The sequence below is a fragment of the Balaenoptera borealis genome, assembly GCF_965194805.1.
Source record: "Balaenoptera borealis genome assembly, chromosome: 2".
NCBI lineage: Eukaryota > Metazoa > Chordata > Mammalia > Artiodactyla > Balaenopteridae > Balaenoptera > Balaenoptera borealis.
The window spans coordinates 93,596,910-93,610,666 of record NC_138867.1 but is presented as its reverse complement, the minus strand read 5'-3'; the positions used below and the strand labels follow the sequence as shown (position 1 = coordinate 93,610,666).

General features: G+C 41.2%; 1 protein-coding gene across 8 annotated transcripts in view; it reads left to right on the top strand.

Moving 5' to 3' along the window:
* LOC309622501 (uncharacterized protein) overlaps positions 1 to 13,757 on the top strand; it is a 152,293-nt gene that overhangs the window by 66,900 nt on the left and 71,636 nt on the right. For 5 of the 8 annotated variants that reach the window (XR_014240915.1, XR_014240916.1, XR_014240917.1 and 2 more), the window contains one exon: positions 10,739 to 10,878. The exons of the other annotated variants lie outside the window; for them this stretch is intronic. The gene's annotated coding sequence lies outside the window, so the exon portion shown is untranslated. The remainder of the gene's footprint in view (positions 1 to 10,738; positions 10,879 to 13,757) is intronic. 8 annotated transcript variants of the gene reach the window in all.

The following is a 13,757-nucleotide window of genomic DNA, read 5'->3' as shown; positions in this document are numbered from 1 at the left end:
GACATTTTTCAAGCTTGTGTTGAGGAATTCCTCCCTTTCAATTTTATTTTGGAAGCCACTTGCTTCCTAGCACCATGTCTGTCAAATAGCATCACTGCCAGCAACTTACAAGGTAGGTCTGTCAGTGCAAGAGAGAGGCTTCTGCCTGATCTAGTTTTGTTTACAGTGGCAGCATTTCAGCACATCCTCTTTGCTTTCAGCAGGAAGCAGCCAGGCAGCAAAATTGCTCTAGCATAAAACAAATCCAGCTGCAGGGCATCTTCAAAATGCTCCCTATGTGTTTTTCAATTTAACCTACTATTAAAATTTTAAAGCACAATTTAGAGCTGTAGCTTGCAGTTTTCTGTTAAAAAATGAATCCAGGTTTCTCATTACAGGATTTGGGGTGGCGGGGGAGGGTGGGAGGGAAGGGGCATGTTCGGCGAGAGGAGATATTTTAGAATGTGGCGCATGATTTGCCTTCGATCCCTCCGGCCCCAGCACTCATCACCTGTGCCTCATTCCAGGGCTTTAGAACCCTTCTTTTCACAATCAGCCAGTTCAGAGCTGCAGGTGAACACCAGACCGAGAAAGGGGATTGGAGCAGGGCCAGCCTAACCTGCAGATGCCTGTGCGTGGTTTGGGTAAGAGGTATCATCCGAGAAGCTGTGGATCTGGGTTGGCAGGAGGAGCAAAGATAAGGCATGGAGGAAGAAGCAGCATGGTATGTTTGTACAATGCAACTAGTTCTAGTGACTTTGCGTTTAAAGAAGAAAAAAAAGTAAGGGATGAGACGGAAAGATAGGCAGTGACCAGTCCTGTAAAGCATTCTCGGACTGGGTTGTGCTGCCCGGACACCCTCTCCAGCACTGAAGGACTCAGTCTATAGCTGTTACTCACCCGGGGTCACAGCCCCATGGGCCACCACACCCTATAACTTGTTGATGTTAGGTGGTCGGACATATAAAAGGCTCCCAAGAGCAATTCCTAATACATTTCCTGCACGCTAACCTGCAAGTCAGATTCTGCTTCTTGGGGAGTCCAGTCCTTAACACCATGCTAGAGAGATTGACGGTACCTTTGTTGGCAGTGGTGAGACACTTAAAGGTTGTAAAAAGGGGTTAACCCTGATCAGATTTGCAATTTTTGAAGATTACTCTGTGGTAGTATATGGAGGGTGTGTTGAAGTGGCAAACACAGAGGAATAGTGTCATGTGGGAAAGGACTTTGATGCAATGTAGCCTCCAAATACACAACCAGGAGAGCTCTCCCAGCCAACAGAAGAGCTCACAGTACAAATGAAAATGCTCAAACCACACAGCTCCTTAACTCAATCCATAACACACGGTGAGAAGCAAGGGGGCAAGAAAGGAGGTATGTTAAGAGTCAGGATAGGCGGCAAGCAGGTGAAAGGATCATGTTAGTTGGGTTGTATTTGTAAGTCCTCCTCCCCCCACCCCTCCCCTCACATCAGCCTCTTCCACTGATGGCGTGATTACGAGGACCAGAGGTGACGTTGGAACAAGGGGCCCAAGAGGGAAGGTACCTGAGACCAAAGACACACTGGTTCTGTTGAAGGGGAACAGGGCAAGTACGCAGGCCACAGCTGCAGCTTTGCAAATAGCCTGCTGAACAGCTACAAGTTTTACCTGCACTCCTGAGGCAGAGCACACGTGGGGCCAGTCGGGAATCATAATCATACTGGGTATCACCATTGGGTGACTGACTAGGAGTGACAGATCACTGTCACCCCAGTGAAAGCCCAGTCATCCCTTTCTATCTATAAGCATCTCTCGTTTGTTATATCATATTTTCTACTTATTCCATGTATCCTCTGCATGTCCCATAAGTTAATAACTGACTACCTATTTTGAACACATCTTATGAATTCTACCTGTCTCACATGCTACTTGTTTAATCATTCTCTATTTTTTTAAATTGAAATATAGTTGATTTACAATGTCATGTTAGTTTCAGGTGTACAGCACAGTGATCCAGATAGTATATCTATCTATTCTTTTTCAAATTCTTTCCCTTATAGCTTATTACAAAATATTGAGTATAGTTCCCTGTGCTATAGAATAGGTCCTTGTTGGTTATCTATTTTATATATAGTACTTTGTTAATCCCAACCTCCTAATTTATCCCTCCTCCCGCCCCTTTCCCCTTTGGTAACCATAAGTTTGTTTTCTGTGTCTGTGGATCTATTTCTGTTTTATAAATAAGTTTATTTGTATCATTTTTTTTTAAGATTCCACAAAAAAGCAATATCATATGGTATTTGTCTTTCTCTGTCTGGCTTATTTCACCTAGTATGATAATCTCTAGGTCCATCCATGTTGCTGCAAATGGCATTATTTCATTCTTTTTTATAGCTGAGTAATATTCCATTGTATATATTTACCAAATCTTCTTTTTCCATTCATAATCATTCTCTATTCTTAAACATCCTATGAGTTTTGCCTATATTTCAAAAGCTCTTCGATAACTTACTATCAATACTTCATACTTCTTAAGACTTGCATGCATCCATTTCGTCTGTTTTGTCTTTTATAGCAAAATTGAATATTCTCAAATACTACAGCAAATGCATATTACAAATAAAGACTGTTTGGAGGTTTTTTGCCAAAGTGGAGGCTATAGATAATGTGGTTTTGACTTAGGGAAGTGACAATAGAGATTCAAGAGCAACTCCATAAGATGAAGTGAGCAGAAATGATGACTAATTAGATGTCATAGGTGAATACGATGGGCAGATCCTGTTGGCTGGCTGACCTAACATCCATTCCATCCGCCTTCTCCCTCCTAGTGTAGAGGCTAGAAAATCTGCATACTGATTAGCAGCCTCTCTTGTTCCTGGGAATGGCCAGGGGTCACAGTTCTAGCCAATGAGATATATATGGAAGTCAGCTAAGGAATTCTATGAAAGCAGTTGCTTCTCTTAGTAACAAAAAGGATAGAAATAGCTGGAACTGTCCCTCCCATCATCTTCCTGTCTTAGAGAAACTGATGCTTGGAGCTGTGACAACCATTGTGTTACCTACCATGATGTGAGAAGCCGCTATGCTAAGAATGGCAGAGTGGAAATATAGGAAGAGCCTGGGACTTGACATCTTTGAGCTGCTTCTTCAGCCCTGGGCTGCCAACCTTCAGACCTACTGTTATGGGAGAAAAATGAACACTATTGTTAAACCACCACGAGCTGGATTTTCTGCTACTCATAGCCAAACACATCCTAAATTCTTAGTGAAAAGGTGAGAGGAGGCAGAATAACTTAATCAAGTGGCCAGACCTTGACGCAAAGACATTGCAAAATACAGCCTTTGTCTTAGGTAACCTAACCACGAATCGACTAAAAATTGGAAGATCTCTTACTGATATAAGGGGACAACCAGCAGTATTTTCCATAGGAGGATCCAGGCTGCTGGTGCTCAGCAAAGCAAGGTCAAGTTTCCCTTCCTCCCTGGTTTTCTAGCATCCCACAATTGCAAACTACTTCAGACTGATTAAACTAGAATTTTGGAGGTGGCGAGTCCCAAGATCAACATTTTTAAAAGCATCTTGGATGATTCTAATGAGCAGCCAGGGTTGAGAACCTCTGCTTTTAATGAATACATCTGTTTGGGGATAAGAATACAGCCACCGCTTCTACCTTCTAAACTCTATACTGTTGAGTAATCTGGGTCTCTGAGCAGAAGTGGGAATTACCAGAACATTAGGAATTTACAAAATATCTCTTTCCTCCTGTAGATTCATTATAATACTGTGAATCTTGAATGCAAACTACAGACCCGTGCTTCCGAGAGCATCAAGATAAAGTCCATAGAGTGACATATTGCCATTCTTCTACATTTTTCTGTCAACTGTTGCAAGTGTCACCAAAACTCTCATCCACACAGCGAAGGGAAATCATCCCACTCCTCTCCTTCTCTCTGTAAACTTTTCTATGGTCTAGAATCCCTTCTAAGACTGAGACTTTTTTTTTTCCAGAGTGGAAAATGTTTCCAGTCATGCTTTTATCAAAGACCTTTTCTGGTGTCTCAGTTCGGCCCTATCTTTGTAGTGATTATAATATTTCTGACCATAAAATTCAGGTATGCAAAAATGTGAAAACGTATATTTCCATAACTGACTCTCCTTTCTGTCTTGAGACCCCATTCTATTGATTCTTGATGGCAGAACTAGAAACAAATCGATTCCAGGTAAACTTGATCCATTCAGGGTTTTACTCCTTCCCTCCCGCCTTTGCCCTGGGGAGTTGGAGGGAGACTGATAGAACATCTGGACACAGAGGGGGCTCATCTGGTCCTTGATTATCATCTGTCCATGCTGGCATCCTCTGCTGTGTCCTTGTTCCTCGAAGTCGCCAATTGTCAGCCTCTCTCCCCGCTGGCGTCCACGGAGGCAACTGAGTTCCCATCTGGCCTTTGATATAAGGACAGTGCTGACATCTGTTCTTGGGCCCCCTCTTCCCAATACGAAGCATCTGTTAGTCTGCCAGGCCTCCTTGAGATACTTCTGTACCCATCTCAGACAAGCATGGATGTACTCTGGGCCACTCTGAGCTGCGGGAGACTCAGGACTAACCTGCTATGCTGAGATTTCTTCTTCCTGACTTGCACACTAGGGCAAAGTGTGAGACAATCTCAGACCTTCATCATTTTCCTGGGACCCCCGCCCCGGGAAGAAAAGTCAGACTCTCAGCCCTTGAGCACCGCCCCCCATTCCCATTAGCCCAGAGAGGGGCCAGCACAGGACTGACCCTTAGAGACACACAGCAGTGTTTCCCCTCTTCTCCCTCATTCCCAGCCCATGGGATCTTCATCTATCAGAGTAAATAGGAGAAATGCTGGCTCAAAGTGTGGGGACAGACTAGGGGCAAAACCCAGTAATCTTTAAACATATATTAATTTTAATTAAATTTATTAAAGTTTATTTAATAAGTTTTAATTAAATGTATTAAACTATTTACATTAATTAATATTATATTACATTAATACTTTAAAAATATTCTACCACGCCTCGTTGTAAACCTGGGAAGTCTGCATCCAGTTCACTCATCATCAAGAAAAATTGATGCATTAAAAAACTAGATACAAAAAAAAGGATTATTTTCTAATAATGGGAATATCAATGCTTACTTTTTCTCTTATATCCCCCTTCCTACATTTTTCAAATTTCTGCTGTGAACTTCTTTGCTTTATGTTTCTATAGTAAACACATCTGGAAAATGTCCAACTAAATGTCTGCTGAAGAGAAAAGGCATAAAGGAAAAGATTGATAAATCTGATCACATAACAATGAAAAGTTAAATAAGGCAAAAAAAAAAACCTTCCATAAACAAAGTAAAAAGACAAATGACAGATTAAAGGAAAAAATTTCTCACGTGACAGAAAAAGAATTCATTCTAAGGAGAAAAAAAAAAAAAAAGGTCATGAAGAACCTAGTGGCAAGACGGGAATAAAGACACAGACCTACTAGAGAATGGACTTGAGGATATGGGGAGGGGGAAGGGTAAGATGTGACAAAGAGAGAGAGTGGCATGGACATATATACACTACCAAACGTAAAATAGATAGCTAGTGGGAAGCAACCGCATAGCACAGGGAGATCAGCTCTGTGCTTTGTGACCACCTAGAGGTGTGGGATAGGGAGGGTGGGAGGGAGGGAGATGCAAGAGGGAAGAGATATGGGAACATATGTATATGTATAACTGATTCAGTTTGTTATAAAGCAGAAACTAACACACCATTGTAAAGCAATTATACTCCAATAAAGATGTTAAAAAAAAAAAAGAAAGAAAAAAGATTCATGAAGAAAATTAATAGGCAATAGGCAAGCTGTATAAAACTATTTAACATATATAATAGGGTATCAGAAAAAAAAAGCAAAAGGCCAAAAACGTAAAAGAACCCCACTCAATTACAGAAATGCAAATCGAAACAAAACAGAGATATCATTATTACGTAGATTTGCAAAGTGAAAAAAATGTATAAAACTCAGTAAATGGTTAGGGCATACAGATATTACATTTCTTAAGGATATAAACTTGAGTGACTTTCTGGGGAGAAATTTGGCAAATCGATCAAAATTTTAAATGTATTTCTAGAACCCCTTGCAAAAGTATGTACACCAACTAAATAAGGACATGAACAGGATATAAACAAGCAGAATCATTGCAGGAGTGTCTGTAACAGCCAAACAAAAAACGATAAAAAAGTGGAAACAGCTTAAAGGACCATCCAAAGGAGGTTGGTTAAATAAATTCTTGTACATTGATATAATCAAATACCGTACAACTGTGTGAAACAAACATGAATTAATGTGTCATATTCTAATATGGAAAATCCTCCAAGATATATTATTAACTGAAAAACCAATGTACAGGACAGGGTGAATAGTATAATGATCATTTTCTTGTAAATAAAATATATTATGTAATTATCAGTGTTTATGTATTCACAGAAAATATTTTGGAAGAGTAAACAGAACTGTTAACAATTTCTCTACAGTTTGAATATTCTAACCAAGCTCACGTTTAAAATTTATTGTTTAATGTCAACCACAATTACCTACCTGTGGAATTACAGATAATTCTATTTTCATATAGGATTTCAGTTTTAAAAAATGAGCATTCAGTTAATAAAAAAAGCAATAATATATAGAATTTCATGAAGTCCATTCATCCTGATCATTGGTTCTTTTTTTTTTTTTTTTTTTGGCTGTGTTGGGGCTTTGTTGCTGCCTGTGGGCTTTCTCTAGTTGCAGCGGGCAGGGGCTACTCTTCATTGTGGTATGCGGGCTTCTCACTGCGGTGGCTTCTCTTGTTTCGGAGCACAGGCTCTAGGCGTGCGGGCTTCAGTAGTTGTGGCACGTGGGCTTCAGTAGTTGTGGCTCACAGGCTCTAGAGTGCAGGCTCAGTAGTTGCGGCACACAGGCTTTAGTTGCTCCGCGGCACTTGGGATCTTTCCGGACCAGAGCCCAAACCCGTGTCCCCTGCATTGGCAGGCGGATTCTTAACCACTGCACCACCAGGGAAGCCCTGATCATTGGTTCTTAATGAATGTGATAAAAGTTGTAGCCCTGAGCTGTCCAATGCAGCAGCCACATGTGGCTATTGAGCACTTGAAATGTCTTGTCCCAATTGTGATGGGCTGCACATATGTAACACACATCAGATTCTGAAGACTTACTATGAAGAATGTAAATGATCTCTAAGTAGTAGTTTATATTTATTACATGTTGAAATAATATTGGGGTGTATTAGATAAATAAAAGTAATTTCATCTGTTTCTTTTTTTATTTATTTTATTGAAGTATAGTTGATTTACAGTGTTGTATTAGTTTCTGCTGTACAGCAAAGTGATTCAGTTATACAGTTATATATATAAGTATATACATATATATACTTTTTAATATTCTTTTCCATTATGGTTTATTACAGAATATTGAATATAGTTCCCTGTGCTATATACATAGGACCTTGTTGTTTATCCATTCTATGTATAATAGGGCATCTGTTACCCCCAAACTCCCAATCCGTCACTCTCCTACCTCCCCTCCCTTTTGGCAACCACAAGTCTGTTCTCTATGTCTGTGAGTCTGTTTCTGTTTCATAGATAAGTTCATTTGTGTCATATTTTAGTTTCCCACCTATTTCTTTTTTACTTTTTAAAATGTGGTTACTGTAAATATACAAATTTTTAAAAATTTGAAAATTATGAATGTCATTAACATTATACTCATAATATTTTATTATGAATTCTATTATTCTAATATTATTCTATTCTATTGGATAGCACTACTATGAAGTCTCTCTCCATATGCTCAAGGTATTGTTTACAGTTTTGGGGTATTCACATTCCCAAGTCCATCCATGTATCCCAAGTTAAGCACCCCACTCCAGCTACAGATGAGGCACAACCTGCAGAGCTGTATGTTTGAACTGGTCCAGGTTGGGTCATGATAAAAATGTGTTGCCTGAGCTACACTTTAGGGTGATGCTGTCAGTCTTGATTCAGGGTCACTGTTATCAACGTTCCTTTGGAGCTTGTTGTTTTAGCTGATGAATGGATATTTTGGTGATTTTTCTCACAGAATCTTTATGGAGGACCTTCATAAGGAAGGTAGTATCAACTAGAGTTATGTTTCTACTGACTAATTATTTTGTTACTCTGGTAGCCAATATTTATTGAGCCTTTCTATATGCCATGCACAGTTTCACGTTCCTTACATCTCTTACCTTCCTTAATCCTCACAACAACTTGCTGAGGCAGGTGCCATGATTTTCCCCATTGAAAGTTGAGACATTGAGAGTTATCGTTCACAGTGACTGAGCCCATAAAAGGCGTCTCCAATGCAGAAGCCCAGGTTCCAAATCTCTACACTATCTTTTATGGATGAACCCCATGAACTGTAGATCTGACCAGGTTTTCCTTTTGGTGATGGCTGCTAGGAAGCTTAGAGCATAAGAAGTATATAGGTATGGCAGTCTTACACCGTCCTCATTCCTGGCTGTGTTATATATCCTTACACTCTCATTCTTTTTTATTGACTATATTCTATTACATGGAACTACTATAATTCATATCACCAGTCCCAATTTATAGACACTGAAGTTGTTTCCAGTCTTTTGTTACTATGAACAACTGGAAGTAACATTGCTTGGTCACACTGTAGGTGATGTCAGTTTTGACTGCAGTGCCAAATGCCCTCCACAGTGTTGCACCAACTTACACTCCCTCCAGGAATACCTGAGGACGCCTATTTCCCCATACTGTTGCCATTACAATATGTATCAAACTTATTAATCATTGTCAATCTGATAAGCAAAAAATCCATACAATTTTATGTTGATTTTATTGTAAATGATGTTAAGTATATTTTCCAGTTTTAAGATCCATTTGTATTACATTTTCTATAATCAATCTGTTATATACTTTGTCCATTTTACCATTGGGTTTTTGGATTTATTGATTTGTAGGAGATCTTTATGTATTAGTAAAATTGCTCTTCCGGAAAAGCATGAAAAGAATGAGGAAAGCAGGATAGGGAAGGGGAAAGACTGGAACAAAGAAGGGCTTATGCTGCTGGCAGTCAGGAAACTTCTGAGAGAGGGAGAGAGTATTCAACAATGACATGCTACTCAGAGGCCAAGTGAGACAAGGACAGAAAAATATCTATCATTTGTAGGGCCATCAACCCGGAGGTCACTGATGATTCAACAAGAGAGGTTTCAGTGGAGAAGTGGGTGTGCAAGCCTGCCCTGGAGTGACGAGTAAGCGAGAGGTAAAGAAGTAGAGACACTAAGTATAGCGTGCAGACACCGCAATGAGAAGCCCACGCACCACAACGAAGAGTAGCCCCTGCTCACTGTAACTAGAGAAAGCCCACGCACAGCAACGAAGACCCAATGCAGGCAAAAATAAAATTAAATTTTTAAAAAAATCAGTGAAGTATAGAGTGCAAAGTTGTCTGTCCCCTATTAAGACAAGCTGTCCTGGTGTTGCAGGAAGGAGGACCCCTTCCAGGGCCCAAGAATGGGCTCCTGTCTAACATTTGGAAATGAATTGTTCGAGGAGACACACAGAACACATTATTGGAAAGGGGAGCCTGGCTGGAGAGCAGCAGAGTAAGGGAACCCAGCTCTGCCACGTGGCTCAGAGTCTCAGGTTTTATGGTAATGGGGTTAGTTTCTGGGTTGTCTCTGGCCAGTCATCTTGCTTGGCCTATATTTGGTCTGACTCAGTGTTCTTCCTGGTGGCATGCACGTCTCTCAGCCAAGATGGATTCCAGCGTGAGGGCTTCTGGGAGGTTGGCAGGACGCATCATCTCCTCGCTCCTCCCTTTGGCCCCTCCCAAATTCTTCCTGGTTCGTTTTACAAGACATATTATGGGCTGGCCTCCCCTCCCTCCTTTCGGCCCTTCCCAAAAGGAGGGAGGGGTTAATGTTCAGAGGCAGCACCGAGTTCTTTATCAGGACCTCCTGTTGTGAGACAACTCATGCAAGAGGTTATCATCATGTCTGGCCAAGGTGGACGGTTTCGGTCAACAGTTCCCTAACACTGGGATCAGTGAGTGGTTGATTGTGAGGATAACTTCTAGGACAAGGTGGGTCACTTCAGCTGAAGGCAATTCTCCAGGGAAGGGGGTAGCTGTGAGCCATCAGCAGCCAGTACTCACAGCAGCTGGGAAAGGATGCTCCGACCTGGTCACGGGGATTGGGTGGACCAACAAAATAATGTCTGCCACGGGAGGTGAAAAGGAGTGTTTCATTTTGGACATAGTGTGAAATATTTGAGATATCAAGGGTCAAGTAAGCACCGGGAAAGTCTATAACTGAGAAAAGAGGTCTGTACTGAACGTATAAGTTTAGTAGTAGTAAGCATATAGATAGTATTTATTAAATTATGCAGATATCTCTGTACTGATATAGAAAAAGCTCTAGCATATACAGTAAAGGGAAAAAAGCAAGAGGCAGAATAATGTTTGATACTGCCTTTTGTGTAAGAAAGGGGAGAAATAAGAATACACATGCATACACACACACACACACATATACTCACACATATGCATACATTTGCACATACAAAAGGAAACACTGGAAGAACATACAAGGAAGAATACAAAAGGGTTACCTGAAGGGTAAAGGGGTAGGGGTGGATGGGGACAGGAGCAGACATGAAACTTCTTGAAGTATTTTAATATAATTTCCATTGTTATTGCCTAAAATAAATACAATTTTAAAAAATTTTTAAAGGAAAGAAAGCCATGTGGATAGTTGAGATCTTCTATGAAGAAAGAAAGGAAAAGAGAAGAGGTCCCAGATCCAAAGCCTGAAGAAAATCAACGTTTAGAATTTTGATTGTGGAGGAAGGACCAACAAAATGCAAGAAGCAGGTAAGAGGTTAAAGGAGAAAACCAGGGATAAGTGGTGTTAGGATTCCATTCATGGAAGTGGTGGTATGTGAGCCATTGTTAAACCATTGAGAGCTTGATATTGGCCATGATGGGAGTATTTATTTACACTGTGGAAAAAGGAAAATGCTACACATCAGGGCTTTTCCCCCTCCTTGGAGCCGGTTTACCAGCACATCACTGCATGGAAGTCAGGAAACTACTGAGAGAGGGAGAGAGTATTCAGCAATGAAATGCTACCCAGAGGCCAAATGAGACAAGGACAGAAAAATATCTATCATTTGTAGGGTCATCAACATGGAGGTCATTGATGATTCAAGGAGAGCAGTTTCAGTGGAGAGGTGGGTGTGCAAGCCTGCCCTAGAGGGAAGAGTGAGTGAAAGGTAAAGAAGTAGAGACACTATGTATAGGCAACTCTTCCTGTCAGTTTTGCTGGAAGGGGAAGAATGAAATCAATAAGTTAGTGATTTGGGATCAAGGAAGGGAAATGCGTTTTAAGGTGAATAATCTTGAAACTAACATGTACACTGATCCGATTACCCCAGGAGAGAGAATGTTGAAGAGAGAGAGAAAAGACTAGTGCATTGCCCTTGAGATAGTATCCCCAGCATACACAGAGGGACTCTTTTTTTTTTTATTTTATTTTTTATTTTTTATTATTATTTTTTTTAAAGTAAGAGTTTTTCTTTTTTTGTTTTTCTTTTTTTAATTAATTATTTATTTATTTATTTTTGGCTGTGTTGGGTCTTCGTTTCTGTGCGAGGGCTTTCTCTAGTTGCGGCAAGAGGGGGCCACTCTTCATCGCGGTGCGCGGGCCTCTCACCATCGCGGCCTCTCTTGTTGTGGAGCACAGGCTCCAGACGCGCAGGCTCAGTAACTGTGGCTCACGGGCCCTGTTGCTCCGCGGCATGTGGGATCCTCCCAGACCAGGGCTCGAACCCGTGTCCCCTGCATTGGCAGGCAGACTCTCAACCACTGCGCCACCAGGGAAGCCCCCACAGAGGGACTCTTATTTCATAGGAAGGACATTTCTTCCATTTGAGAAGAAGTTTCCAAGCAGCATCTGTGATGGGGCGGTGCCCAGATACACAGGCCCTGCCAACTCCCTGCCTGTGAAAGTTCATTACCAACACCTTGACATTCTTAAGACAGAGTGCGCACATATGCCTTTCTCTGAGACATATAACCAATTAGTACATAAATTTCTGCGTGTCCTCAATATCTCACAGGCAGCCTAAAAACTCAGAATTCCAGCTGTGGAAAGAAGGGAACCTGCTAAAGAGTGTAAATAACCTAGGCAAATGAGTTCTCAAAAGAAGGTTAGAGGTAGTTATGTGTCAAGATTTCACTGTCTGCCACTTCTAGATTACAGATGACTTCAACAAAGTGCTAATGTTTGATTACTGCTTTCTTGCTTTTAGTAGTTCAGCTAAAAGCACAGCTTCCAGTGAACAGGTGGTACATTAATTGAAACATAAAAGAAAGAGACTGAAAATGCTTGGGATGAGGAGAAAGGCCTTTAGAAGATGGAAGTGGTGATTACCTTAATTGTTTCAAAAAGGCAAGGACTGATCTTTCATTCAGAGGAAGGTGCCCCAGCCATGGTAGCAGTTTTCCACCATCTTCCAACCATTTTGCAGTTGTAGAGACAAGTGCCTTTGATGAATCACACTTGAATGGGGTTCTTGCTATGCTAACTGGGTGTTGGTAGAGTTATGCAGTGGAAATAACAAGGCCTTTGGATAAAACACCTAGTACCTTACCTGGGATGAACAATATCAATTATTTTATTATTATTATTATTATTACTATTTAGTCACTCATTTCTGAAAATTCTGTTGTTGCTCTGTTACTACCTAAATGTGTGAGCATGACATGTGACTTGCATTCTTTGCCAACCTGCTATCAGAGGTGAATTTTCCAGTGGTTAATAACTGTAACTGTTACATGAATGATGAGTTCCTATTTACAACTCTGCTGGATTTTAAGATATTTCCATTCAAATTCAATGAAGAGGTCTGTCTGTGTACATTGTATCCAGATCTGTGTCTGTTGTAACTACATCTGACCAATTGGCAGCTTCTTGCATTTCCTGTGGTGTTTAAGTGCATCTGAAGAGTTTCGCACTGGTGTTTGGTACTCAGCCACGTTGTTCTCAGTAGCAATATATCATTAGGACAGATTTCTCTCACCCTATTTGGAAAGATGTCTTAGGACAGGCTTTTTGGGAGCAACACCTGAGACTGGGATTCTTGTGTAAGCAATTTGTTGACAGAATGAGAGAGTAATCTCGGGGAGAACCTGTAAGGGAGTGAGAGAAGCAGAATTGGGGAAGGAAACTTTTTTTTTTTCTTTTATAAATTTATTTATTTTATTTATTTATTTTTGGCTGTGTTGGGTCTTCGTTGCTGGGCATGGGCTTTCTCTACTTGCGGTGAGCAGGGGCTACTCTCCATTGCGGTGCATGGGCTTTTCATTGCGGTGGCTTCTCTTGTTGCAGAGCACAGGCTCTAGGCACGCGGGCTTCAGTAGTTGTGGCACACGGGCTCAGTAATTGTGGCTCGCGGGCTCTAGAGCACAGGCTCAGTAGTTGTGGCGCACGGGCTTAGTTGCTCCACGGCATGTGGGATCTTCCCAGACCCAGGCTCGAACCCGTGTCCCCTGCATTGGCAGGCAGATGCTTAACCACTGCGCCACCAAGGAAGCCTGGGGAAGGAAATTTTTAAGAAAATGTGTTGTCTCAGGAGAAGTCTAGCCTCATCCTTGCCTCACGGAGAACTCTGGAGCACGAGTTGTACCACAGTTTGTTCTGCCTGAGGCAAGGGGGCTGGACTTGTATACCACACCCTGTCAGTCAGTCA